At 47.8% G+C, this 12,432-nt stretch overlaps 1 protein-coding gene across 2 annotated transcripts in view; it reads left to right on the top strand.

Annotated features, from left to right (window-relative positions):
* GPR158 (G protein-coupled receptor 158) overlaps positions 1–12,432 on the top strand; it is a 351,668-nt gene that overhangs the window by 1,179 nt on the left and 338,057 nt on the right. The window lies entirely within an intron of this gene.

Below are 12,432 nucleotides of genomic sequence, written 5' to 3'. Positions count from 1 at the left end.
CCTTTTGGTTTTGCAGGTGGGCGCGCGCGTGGGGAAGGGACACTTGGCCGGACCATCTGAGCGTTGCACCGTCGGAGCAGAGGGGCGAGAGGCGCCCACAGCAGCGCCAGGTTCCCTGGGATCCGGTCCCTGCAAGGGGCGAGATGCCCAGGGAACAAAAGGGTTAGTTCTCCGCCCGGTTCCGCGAGCTTGGGGTGTGCCCGCCGGGCGCCCAGCGCGGAACAGCAGGCGAGAGAGGGGCCCAGGGAGCTGGAGGAGGAGAGACTTTCTCCTTGCAGCTGCCACTTCGGGGTAGCCTCCGCCTGCCTCCTACGTGTGTAGCACCGGGCATCATAACCAGAGCGTGAAATTAAGGCGGCGCTGTCCCCTGGGCAGGCTGTTCTGTCTCCTCCCCCGTGAGTCAGTCGCTGCCTGCAGGACCCAAAATTCCCAGTGCGGTCGGAGTGCGCCTTCCTTCCACCCAACCCTGCCACCTCGGATCCATCCTCCCTTCTTCCTTCTGTCTCCTGTGTTGAGATTCCCCGGAGGTTCTTGGGCCATCCAGGCGCCCGTGCACTTCATAAGTGAACGACCAGTCTGGGTTATCGCAGGGCAGAAGGCATCCGTTCTGAGGGAATCCACTCAGGGAACTTGGAGGGACCTTGAGGGAGTTTGCGCTTCCTGTTCCAAAGCTTGGCATTTGCGGGGAGGTGAGGGTTTGCTGGTTGGCAGCTGGCAGCCACTGCCCTAGGGAGTGCCTGGTCTTTCGGGTGAGGAGCTTCTAGAAGCAGGCTTTGAGAGTGGGGGCGAGGAAGGAGCAGAGAAGGAAGAGGAGAAACTGCGAAGGGGACCTGGGAGAGGGCTGCGGGTTGCCTGGGGTCCTCCCTGATGCTGGTGATGGGCGGGCTCTGGGAAGAGGGGCTTGGGGGTTGAGGTTGCTTCTGTATGTTTTGGGAACCTGGGCAAAGGTTGAGACACGTTGTGTATGGAGAGTCGCCCCCTATTCCCCAGCAAGGCGACGGATACCTGGGCAAGTGGGGAGGCTCACCAGGCTCCTGTGTGTAGGCACCACCATTTTTGCTGCTTAGCCTCTCTGGGCCTCAGACTCGGATCTGTCTAGAGCAGGAGTTGAACTTGAGAGTCTGACACACAGCCCCTTTCTTTGTGTGACCATAGGAAGTGTGTGTCCGTGGGTGCGCTTCTATCTCTTGTAAAGAGTCTGTCCGAAACCTGATGAACTCTTTCCTACTTTCCAGATAATCCCATTTCCTCCTGATTCCTACAGGATCCTATTAGTAACAGCTGAGCCCTGCTTGGAATCCTTGCCACGCTGTTAGTTCAGAAGAGGAAAAACCAGCAGGTGCTGTTCACTGCCTGCACACTGTCTGAAGCTTTTGGATGGCCTTTTCAGAGAGTCTCTGTGTCTGTCTGTCTGGCTACCTATCTCATCTCCATTTCCATCCATCTTATCTACGTATCTATCCACAATCCCTCTATCTATATCTACATTTTCAATCTTATTATCCATCCATCCATCTAACCTCATTGCTCCTTATCCACCCATTCAATCAATCTTATCTAGCCTTCTAATCTCCTCTCCATCCATCCATCCATCCATCCACCCAATCATCATAATGTAATCTATCCATCATCTATGCATCCTAACATTTACTTTATGTCAGGCTCTGTGCTGACTGCTGTGGGTGTCTTATCTTGGCTATTCCCACCCAACAACCTTTCATAAATCTTACTGCCTAGCGTTTATTATTTTCCATGTCCTACGGAAAAGAAATGTGAAGCACAGAGGGGTCATGCTTCTTGCCTGAGGCTGCACAGCAATGGAGTAGTGGAGTCAGAATTTAAGCCTGTTTTCTACTTTCAACTGCTAGGTGACCAGTGTTTTATGATCATGCCCTAGGGACGCTGCATACAACGGAGTAGCTGTATCCTGAATTTCTAAGGGTCAGTTGTGGAATGGGAGATGCAAATCTTTCGCTTTCAGAATTGTTTCCTTACCGCTCCAGAAGCACAGTTCCCATAAATGAGCTCAGCGACTTCTGCCAGCTGGATGGAAGGCTGGGGACCCGGGGGTCTGAGGTCATGGGAGTGCACACGCTCCCTACTCACTTTTTGACTGTGTTCAGAAAACAGTTTCTTTCTAAGTGCTTTCCTCGTCTCTGATGGTGTGCTTGAGCGGAGGCACACAGCCAGGCCACTTAGCATCCAGCTTTCTCCAGAGCTGGCTTGTCTTGGCAGCGCCACAGGGAGCGGAGTCAGTGCTCTCCTGTGGGTGCCCTGCCCCAGTCGTGGGTCCCCCGTGTGCTGCGTTGAGGATTCACACAGGTGTTGACGAGAGGAACTGGAAGAAATCTTGGAGGCATCACCTGGTCCCACCTGTTGCCCCCTAGACAGAGAAGCGGAACTATGAAGGCGAAGTTCCTTGTCAAGAAATCTCATTTCAAGCTTGTGGCAACCACAGAGGAGGCCGCAGGCCCTCTGCCCCTGGTTTGCTCTCTGCTGCATGCGTAGAAGCCCGAGGCTTGGTTCTGTGGTTCTTGGGACCTCTGCATGCAACCTTGGTTGGGGACACACTTTATTCTCTGTATCCTTCAGGATACACACATGCAGAGTAGCCTTTAGAACGTAATTACTATTTTTTTAAATATGTATTTTTATACAAATATTTTACACATTTAAGATAGTATTTAAATGAGTCTCTTCTGTCTCTTCATACTTATACAAGGATAAGATTGTATTTGTGAATTTATTTGAAAGGCAGCTACAGAGAGAGAGACGAGAGATGGAGAGATCTTCCATCCAACGGTTCACTCCTCAATTGGCTGCAATGGCTGGAACTGGGTCAATCCAAAGCCAAGACCTGGGAACTCCATCCGGGTCTCTCACGTGGGTGGCAGGAGCCCAAGTACTTGGGCCATCTTCTGCCGCCGTCCCAGGTGCATTAGTGAGGAGCTGGAGAGGAAGTGGAGCAGCTGGGACTTGAACTGGCTCTCTGATAGGGGTTGCCAGTGTCCCAAGCAGAGCTTGACCCACTGCACCAAAATGTGGACCTCATGATTATTTTTGTTGTTGTTGTTGATGATGTCTTATCATCTAGGCTGTGTATGAGGGATCTTTAAAAAGTTCGTGGAAAATGCAGTATGAAAAAAATTGCGTGAATTTCAAAATTTTTTGCAACAAAATGAACTCATCTTTCAATTTCATTTTTTCATGAAAGTACTTTTTCATTTAAAGTGCTTCTTACTCTGAAAATTTGCAATGCAAGTGAATCCTATTAGCCAGTGATGGGGCCAGGGTCAACCTCAGATGCATTTTGGAAGCCATGATTAGGATCCTCCATCATGATTTTAGGAAGAGCTTTGAAGATGTAGAACATTATTTGCGGGGGTCAGCGCTGTAGTGCAGTGAGTTAAACCGCTGCTTGCAGTGCCAGCACACCACATTGGAGAGCCGGTTCAAATCCCAGCTGCTCTGCTTCTGATCCAGCTCCCTGCCAGTGCACCTGGGAAGGCAGTGGAAGATGGCCCAAGCACCTGGGCCTGTCACCTATGGGGGAGACCTGGATGGGGTTCTTGGCTTCTAGCTTCAGCCTGGCCCAGTGCTGACTGTTTTGGTCATTTGGGGCAGTAAACCAGTGGATAGACAACTCTTTCTCTCATTTTGCCTTTCAAATAAACCTTTAACAGATGTTATTTCCAAGAAGTTTTGTCTGTGATGGAAAATTCATAGAAAAAGATTTACCCATCAGAGAAAAAACTTTGCAGTTAAAATTTTCATACATGATTAGTTAATATTGGTGCAAATCGTCTTTAAGATTTGTATATATAAGTTACATTATATTTCTCTTTAGAGAATGTAATTCTAAAACATAGAGTTCAAAAGTAACGTGGAGAGAGCCGGCGCCGTGGCTCAATAGGCTAATCCTCCACCTTGCGGCGCCGGCACACCGGGTTCTAGTCCCGGTTGGGGCGCCGGATTCTGTCCCGGTTGCCCCTCTTCCAGGCCAGCTCTCTGCTATGGCCAGGGAGTGCAGTGGAGGATGGCCCAGGTGCTTGGGCCCTGCACCCCATGGGAGACCAGGAAAAGCACCTGGATCCTGGCTCCTGCCAGGATCAGCGCGGTGCGCCGGCTGCAGCGGCGGCCATTGGAGGGTGAACCAACGGCAAAGGAAGACCTTTCTCTCTCTGTCTCTCTCTCTCACTGTCCACTCTGCCTGTCAAAAAAAAAAAAAAAAAAAAAAAAGTAACGTGGAGAACATGGCCAACTACCTTCTATGCTACTGCTTATCCCTGTGAATACAGAGATCTCTCAGAGTAAGTTTTATGCCCCTCTGTTCCAGAAGGACAAAGTATCATCATCTTTAAAACCCAGCGTAAGGCACAAGAGAATGAAATTTGTTGTACGTTTTTTAGGAAGATGGTATTTCCTTTAACGGTTTCCCTTTTTTTAAAATTTTTTGACAGGCAGAGTTAGACAGTGAGAGAGAGGGAGAGAGAGACTGAGAGAAAGGTCTTCCTTTTCCGTTGGTTCACCCCCTAAATGGCCGCTGCGCTGATCCAAAGCCAGGAGCCAGGTGTTTCCTCCTGGTCTCCCATGCGGGTGCAGGGCCCAAGGACTTGGGCCATCCTCCACTGCCCTCCCGAGTCACAGCAGAGAGCAGGACTGGAAGAAGAGCAACCAGGACAGAATCTGGCGCCCCAACCAGGACTAGAACCTGGGGTGCCGGCGCCGCAAGGTGGAGGATTAGCCTAGTGAGCTGCGGCGCTGGCCTTAACTGTTTCTTTTTAAAAAATATATTTGTTTGAAAGACGGAGCCAGGGGCTTCTTCCAGGTCTCCCACATGGGTGCAGGGGCCCCAGGACTTGGGCCATCTTCTACTGCTTTCCTAGGTTCTTTGGAGGGAGCTGGATCGGAAGTGGAGCAGCCGGGACTCGAACTGGTATCCGTAGGGGATGCTGATGCTACAGGCTGGGGCTTTAACCTGCTGAGCCACAGCGCCAACCCCACGCCTTACCAAATTAAACACAGTCTGTTTTCAATTTGGTTCTGCCATTGGCTCTACAAGTTCCAAAGGGGCTATTTGTTGTGAGTGAACAGGATTCTCTGGCCACTTTCTGGGATATGCATTGGGCAGCAAGAGGGGCTTCCCAAGGCTGCTGGCTCAATGGCCAGGCTGTTTGCCTGCTCCGTGGAGAGGGAACTGATGTCCCCAGATTCATTTCACAGCCTCAACTCCTTCAGCGTCCACAGGCAGCAGTTCAGGTGTTCAGGCGGCCCCCCCTCAGCCTTGAGAGTGCTGCTGAGTTCACCGAGCGCTGCGTTTCAGGTCTGTGTTGTCATATACTGGGGTGCCGAGAAGTATGTTGTTGATGTTAATTTGCTCTTGGTGAGAAGCAGCAGGCACCTCTTTTATCCCTTCGGTTCTGGTTCGGGCTTCGAGGGGTTATTTAAGCAGAATCACTAAGAGAACACATTTGGATTTTGGTTACGCCGGCAGCTGGATGGCCCTCGTGTGCACACAGGCTGTTCGTTGAACTGGGGCTGTGCTCGGGAGAGCTTGCAGGCAGTGACTTGTTCAGCACAGCAGTGTCACATCCAACAGTGGGGCTTGTTTTCCAGCTTATCTCAACTCCAGCTTTTAGTAATAACCTTCCCCTCCTTTTTTTTTTTTTTTTTTGGTAAAGATTTTATTGTATTTAGAGGTGGTGCTGTGGCATAGCAGGTTAAAGCCACAGCTTGCAGCACCAGCATCTCATATGGACCCCAATTTGAGTCCTGGCTGCTCCACTTCTGATCCAGCTCCCTGTTAATGTGCCTGGGAAAGCAGCAGAAGATGGCCCAAGTGCTTGAGCCCCTGCACCCTACTGGGAGACCAGGAAGAAGCTCCTGGCTCCTGGCTTCTGTCTGGCCCAGCCCTGGCCATTGCAGTCATTTTGGGAGGGAAGTCATGGATGGAAGTGGGTGCTCTCTCTCTCTTCATTTCTCTGTAACTCTGCCTTTCAAATATACAAAATATGTTTTTAAAAAGAAATAATTAAGAGAAGTGCCATCTTTTAAAATAATAAAATGAGCAATGAATTTCTCTTCCTTTGTGTCTTCGCTAGGTTTTAAGGATGAAGAGACTGTGTCACTCTGAAGCAAAGTGGCCTAAGATTTATTCTGAGAGCTCTCTGTATGCACAGGGATAAAGAGAAGCATAAGTTGTCCATGTTCCCCACATTACTTTTCAACTTTATGCTTTGGAATTGCATTGCGTTCTCTAAAGGGAAATGTAATTTAAATACACGAATCTTGACGATCTGTGCAAATATTAGCTAATCATGTATGAAGATTTTAACTATGGAGTTTTTTCTCCCTTTTTTCTCCCATGGGTAAATCATTTTCAATGGATTTTTCATCACAGATAAAACTTTTTGCAAATAATATTTGTTAAAGATTTGTTTATTTGAAAGGCAGAATGATAGAAAGAGAGGAAAGAGAGAACGAGAGGTTTTCTATCTGCTGGTTTATTTTCCCAAGTGGCCACAGCAGTCAGGACTGGGCCAACCTGAAGTTTGGGCTGAAAACTCCATGCAAGTCTTACACATGGGTGGCAGGGGCCCAAGGTCTTGGGCCATCTTCCGCGACTTTCCCAGGCACATTAGCAGGGAGCTGGATTGGAAGTGGAACAGGATGGAGGCCAACTGGCTTTCATATTGTCTGCTGGCATTGCAGGTTGCGGCTGAATCCACAGTGCCACAATACTGGTGCCAGTAATAAGCATTTGTAATTTCTGCTTTGGCTGGGCATTTGCTTATCCAGCAAGTCTTTCTTCCTACGTGAAGAGTTTTGACTAAACAGCGTGTAGGTAGACAGCTATTCCATGAACCACTTCTTCAGCTTAGGGAAGGATCAGTTCTCTTGACTGAAACTCGGGCATCGTCCTACCCAGCCCTTTCCTACAATGTCAACCTTCGTAAGGAACCGTGACTAAATTTCTCTTTACCGCTGTGGATATTATAGTGCTTCTGGCAATCATGGACACATCCAGTTCACTACCTTCAGCACAGACAGAGTTACAGAAGACACAAATCACTGGTAAGATGATCTGGTGTCAACATACTTAGGAAAGTTGATTTTTCCAAAGAAAAAGCAGGTCACCTTTTTGTCCAACAAGACAGTTAATCCCCCTCCCTCCCTCCCTCCCTCTCTTTCTCTCTCTCTCTCATACAATTTCTAATACTTCTAAGTAACTGAGATCTAGATAATTTTTAAGCGTTGTAATATCTGTTGTAATTCCCCCACCCATTTAAAAAGTGCCTATAACTGAAAAAGAGCCTCACAGCTACACAGACCAGTTTCTTTTTCTTTTTTTAACGATTTATGTATGTATGTATGTATGTATTAAAACAGAAGAGAATGTATATGTGTGTGTGTGTGTGTGTGTGTGTATGAGAGGGAGAGAGAAAAAGAGAGAGAGAGAATCTTCTAGCCTCTGGTTGACTTTCCAAATGGCCTCAACAGCCAGACCTGGGCCAGGCCAAAGCCAGGAACCTGGAACTCCATCCAGGTCTCTCGCGGGTCCCACGTGGGTGATAGGGACCCACATACTTGGGCCATCTTTGACTGTCTTCCCGGGTGCGTTAGCGGGTAGCTGGATCAGAAGTGCAGCAGCTGGGACTGACACTTGGGCTCCGCTATCAGATGCTGATGCCGTAACAGGCAGCTGAAGCTGCTGAGCCACAGCGCTGGCCCCCCGTTTATTTCTCTAATCTGGCATTTTCATCAGTTATGTGTCTTGTCAGCTGTGTGTGCCTTGTTATGTGGTAGCTGAAGGACTTTCATAGTATAATAGGATGTAAGGCTTTCATCTGAGAGAGAGGGAAAGGTGTTCTAGTAAAGAGTAATGTGGTTTATCAGTTCTAAGATGTACAATTGTCACATTTCAGTGGCTCTCAAATTGAGATGTGGCTTATGCTTGAAGACCCGTCATTTCCTATTGGTATTTATTTCCTTTTGGTGATACACCGTACAACAGTGTGTCTCAGAATTAATGACATCTTACATTTGTTGAAATATGTTAGGAAATGGGAAAGTAAATTCCGAAGTTTCTTCAACTGTAAAGTTCTTTCATCACCTACAAGTTATCAAGCTGTGACACAGTCTGCATATATAGGAACCCAAAATGCAGACCTTGCTGCTGTATATAGGTTGTTACTTGCCTTGCAGCTAATTCTATTTAGGGGCGGGTGTTGTGGCACAGCAGGTTGAGCTGCTGTTTGTAGTACTGGTAGCCTATGTATGAATGCCAGTTTGAGTCCTGGCTACTCTGCTTCTGATACAACTTTTTTTAAAGCTTTATTTATTTGTTTGAAAGTTAGAGTTACACAGAGAGAGAAAGAGATGCAGAGAGAGAGAGAGAAAGGTCTTCTATCCGCTGGTTCACTCCCCAATTGGCTGCAACAGCCGGAGCTGTGTCGATCCGAAGCCAGGCGTCAGGAGCCTCCTCCTGTCTCCCACATGGGTGCAGGGACCCAAGGACATGGACCATCTTCTATTGCTTTCCCAGGCCATAGCAGAGAGCTGGGTTGGAAATGGAGCAGCCGGGACTTGAACCGGCATCCATATGGGATGCTGGCACTGCAGACAACAGCTTTAGCTGCTACTCCACAGTGCTGGCCCCTGATATAACTTCTAACTAATGAACCTGGGAAGGCAGCAGAAGATTGCCCAAGCCCTTGGGCCCCTGCTCCCCATGTGAGTGAACCTGTGGATGGATGATCTCTCTGCTCTCTGTCTCTCCCTCATCCTTTATCACTCTGCCTTTGAAATAAATGAATAAAGAAATAAATAAATCTTCAAAATAATAATTTTTTTGACAGGCAGATTTAGACAGTGAGAGAGAGAGAGAGAGAGAGAGAGAGAGAGAGAAAGGTCTTCCTTTCCGTTGGTTCACCCTCCAATCGCCGCTACGGCCGGTGCACTGCGCTGATCCAAAGCCAGGAGCCAGGTGCTTCCTCCTGGTCTCCCATGGGGTGCAGGGCCCAAGCACTTGGGCCATCCTCCACTGCACTCCCGGGCCACAGCAGAGAGCTGGCCTGGAAGAGGGGCAACCGGGACAGAATCCGGTGCCCCAACCGGGACTAGAACCTGGGGTGCCGGCGCCGCAGGTAGAGGATTAGCCAAGTGAGCTGCAGTGCCAGCCCAAAATAATAATTTTGTTTCATAAATTGCTTTGATTGTATTGAGGAATGTTCCTTCTATACCCAGTTTGCTTAGAGTTTTCATTATGAAAGGGTGTTGTATTTTATCGAATGCTTTCTCTGCATCTATTGAGATAATCATATGGTTTTTCTTCTGCAGTCTGTTAATGTGGTGTATCACATTGATTGATTTGTGAACATTGAACCATCCCTGCATGCCAGGGATAAATCCCACTTGGTCTGGGTGGATGATCTTTCTGATGTGTTGTTGCATTCTATTGGCCAGAATTTTATTGAGGATTTTTGCGTCTATGTTCATCAGGGAAATTGGTCTGTAATTCTCTTTCAATGCTGCATCTTTTTCAGGTTTAGGAATTAAGGTGATGCTGGCTTCTTAGAAAGAACTTGGGAGGATTCCCTCTTCTTCGATTGTTCTGAATAGTTTGAGAAGAATTGGAGTTAGTTCTTCTTTAAATGTCTGGTAGAATTCAGCAGTGAATCCATCCGGTCCTGGGCTTTTCTTTGTTGGGAGGGCCTTTATTGCTGATTCAATTTCTGTCTCAGTTATGGGTCTGTTTAGGTTTTCTGTGTCTTCATGGTTCAATTTTGGTAGGTTCTATGTGTCCAGGAATCTATACATTTCTGATAGGTTTCCCTGTTTGCTGGCATACAACTTTTTGTAGTAATTTCTGATGACTCTTTTTATTTCTGTGGTGTCTGTTGTTACATTTCCTTTTTCATGTGTAAAAAGTGGAGCTATACTAAACACAAGCATTTGTTTTTCAACGTATGAGAACTGTAGAAATGTTCGTTTTCTCAATAGGTAAGGTAAGGAGGTAAGGATTACCAAAATCATTTCATACCATCTGGCAAAGAATTCCACGCTGTGGGACAATGCTAGGATAGTAAGGAGAAAAGACCCTTGGTGGACTGAGAACAGGAGGACAGATGTGCCTGTCTTTTTTTTTTTTTAAAGATTTATTTATTTAATTTGAAAGGCAGAGTTAGAGAGAGAGAGAGAGAGAGAGAGAGAGAGAGAGGGAAACCAATCTTCCACCTGCTGGTTCACCCCCCCAAATGGCTGCAATGTCCAGTGTTGGGCCAGGTGGAAGCCAGGAGCCAGGAGCTTCTTTCGAGTCTCCTACATGGGTGCCGGGGCCCAGGCACTTGGGCCGACTTCCGCTGCTTTCCCAGGCACATGAGCAGGGAGCTGGATCGGAAGTGGAGCAGCTGGGACTTTAAGCGGCTCAGTCCACCTTGCCACAGCACTGGCTCCGTGTGCCTGTCCTTTCTGAAGTGCTCAAAGCGCACCCTTCTTGGCCTCAGTGTGACCACAACACGACTTCCATGGAGTCGTGGCGGCGACGGCATGTTTTTTCTTTGGCATTTGTGACTCGCCTGGAATGGAATGGAAGTTTGGTTTTCCTGTTACTTGATGCCTCAGACCCCTGGGGAGAGGAGGGCCTTTCAGCTGTGGCACTGCTGACACCTGGGGCCTGATACTCATTTGTTTTGGGGGACCCCAGGACCTGCAGTATCTCTGACCCCCACAAGACAGCAGGGGCCACATCTGCCTCTTGTGTGATAGCCAAGCATGTTCACAGACACTGCCTAGTGTCCCCTGGAGGCGAGGCTGCCTCTGTCTGAGAGGCACTGGTGTAGAGGAACACACATGGCACATCACACACATGACGTGCTGTTCTGGGGTCATGCTCACGTTAGCGGTTCTGTGTGCAGCTGTGTATGTGTGTATATACAGATGACTTTGTCAGGTTACATTTGAATTCATTTGTTTGGAATATAAAATCATTGGGTATGTAGAACCTGATGCGAGTGAGGACTAGAGATTTCTAAAAGTTATTGTCCTAATTAACTTATGTTTATTTATTTGAACAGCAGAGAGAAAGAGAGAGAGAGCGAGAGAGAGAGCACTTACATTCACTGATTCAGTCCCCCAGCACCCACAACATCCGGGGCTTGTGTACTTCAAGGAGACAGCATGTAGTACTGTCTGTGAGGAGAGGTTTTGGGATGACAGACCTAGATTGGAGTCACAGCATTCTCATTTTCACTTGCTGTGTGACTCTGGGCAAGTTATTTAATTCTGTCCATCTCTCATCTGCAAAAGGTGTAGAGTACCTCTCCTTGTTGTAAAGAGTAGGTATGTAAAGAGGCTAAAAGTTTGTGGACAGGCCGGCGCCGCGGCTCACTAGGCTAATCCTCCGCCTAGCAGCGCCGGCACACCAGGTTCTAGTCCCGGTTGGGGCGCTGCATTCTGTCCCGATTGCCCCTCTTCCAGGCCAGCTCTCTGCTGTGGCCAGGGAGTGCAGTGGAGGATGGCCCAAGTGCTTGGGCCCTGCACCCCATGGGAGACCAGGAGAAGCACCTGGCTCCTGCCATCGGATCAGCGCAGTGCGCTGGCCGCAGCGGCCATTGGAGGGTGAACCAACGGCAAAGGAAGACCTTTCTCTCTGTCTCTCTCTCTCACTGTCCACTCTGCCTCTGCCTGTCAAAAAAAAAAAAAAAAAGTGAATTTAAAATGAATACCCAAGTGAGAGTTAGATTGAAGAAATGGATTCTTAGCACTAGGCAGCATAGTGGAGAGACTGTGGTTGACAATAGCCTAGTGTATGTTGTTTGAACAAAAGAAGGAAGCTCCAAGCCGCTGAGCAGAAAGCAATGCCAAGGAAGGGAAACACTGATTGCCCGGCCTTGATCAGTGCACACTACTGTACACACGTGTGGAATGTCATGCTGTAGCCCATAAGTATGCACAACTATTGTTAATAGAGAATTCTACAGATAAAATGTTATAGGGTATTTAGGAAACACTTGGGTTGGTGGGTTTTAGGAAGTGACATCATCATCATTAGCTTCTCCCACAGGACACCATGTGGGATCCAGCTTCTTACTATCCTTTACTGTTTCCTTCTGCCTTCCCCCATTGTTTTATTAATGATGTTTTTATTTGAAAATTTTCTACTGATTTGCTTGGTTTTCACATCTGTAAATTTTAGACAGTATCATCTATTCTTTTCTTTGACCTCCTATTCCAGTTGCCTGTTTCAGCATTTTTAGATAATTAAACATGGCAACATTTATATTCTGTTACTTCAGTAAAGAAAAATCTGTCTTTTGTCCATGAGTTGCCTTTGAGAACTGCATCTTGGATAATTGGATCTATGCCTTTTTCAGCATATACTGAGTTTCAAAGTCCTTGGATCCTCCTCCTTCTGGAACACCTGCTCAAAAC

The sequence above is a fragment of the Oryctolagus cuniculus genome, chromosome 13 (genome assembly GCF_964237555.1).
Source record: "Oryctolagus cuniculus chromosome 13, mOryCun1.1, whole genome shotgun sequence".
Classification (NCBI taxonomy): Eukaryota; Metazoa; Chordata; class Mammalia; order Lagomorpha; family Leporidae; genus Oryctolagus; species Oryctolagus cuniculus.
Note: the sequence above shows the minus strand (reverse complement) of the source record. Positions and strands in the feature narration are given on the sequence as shown.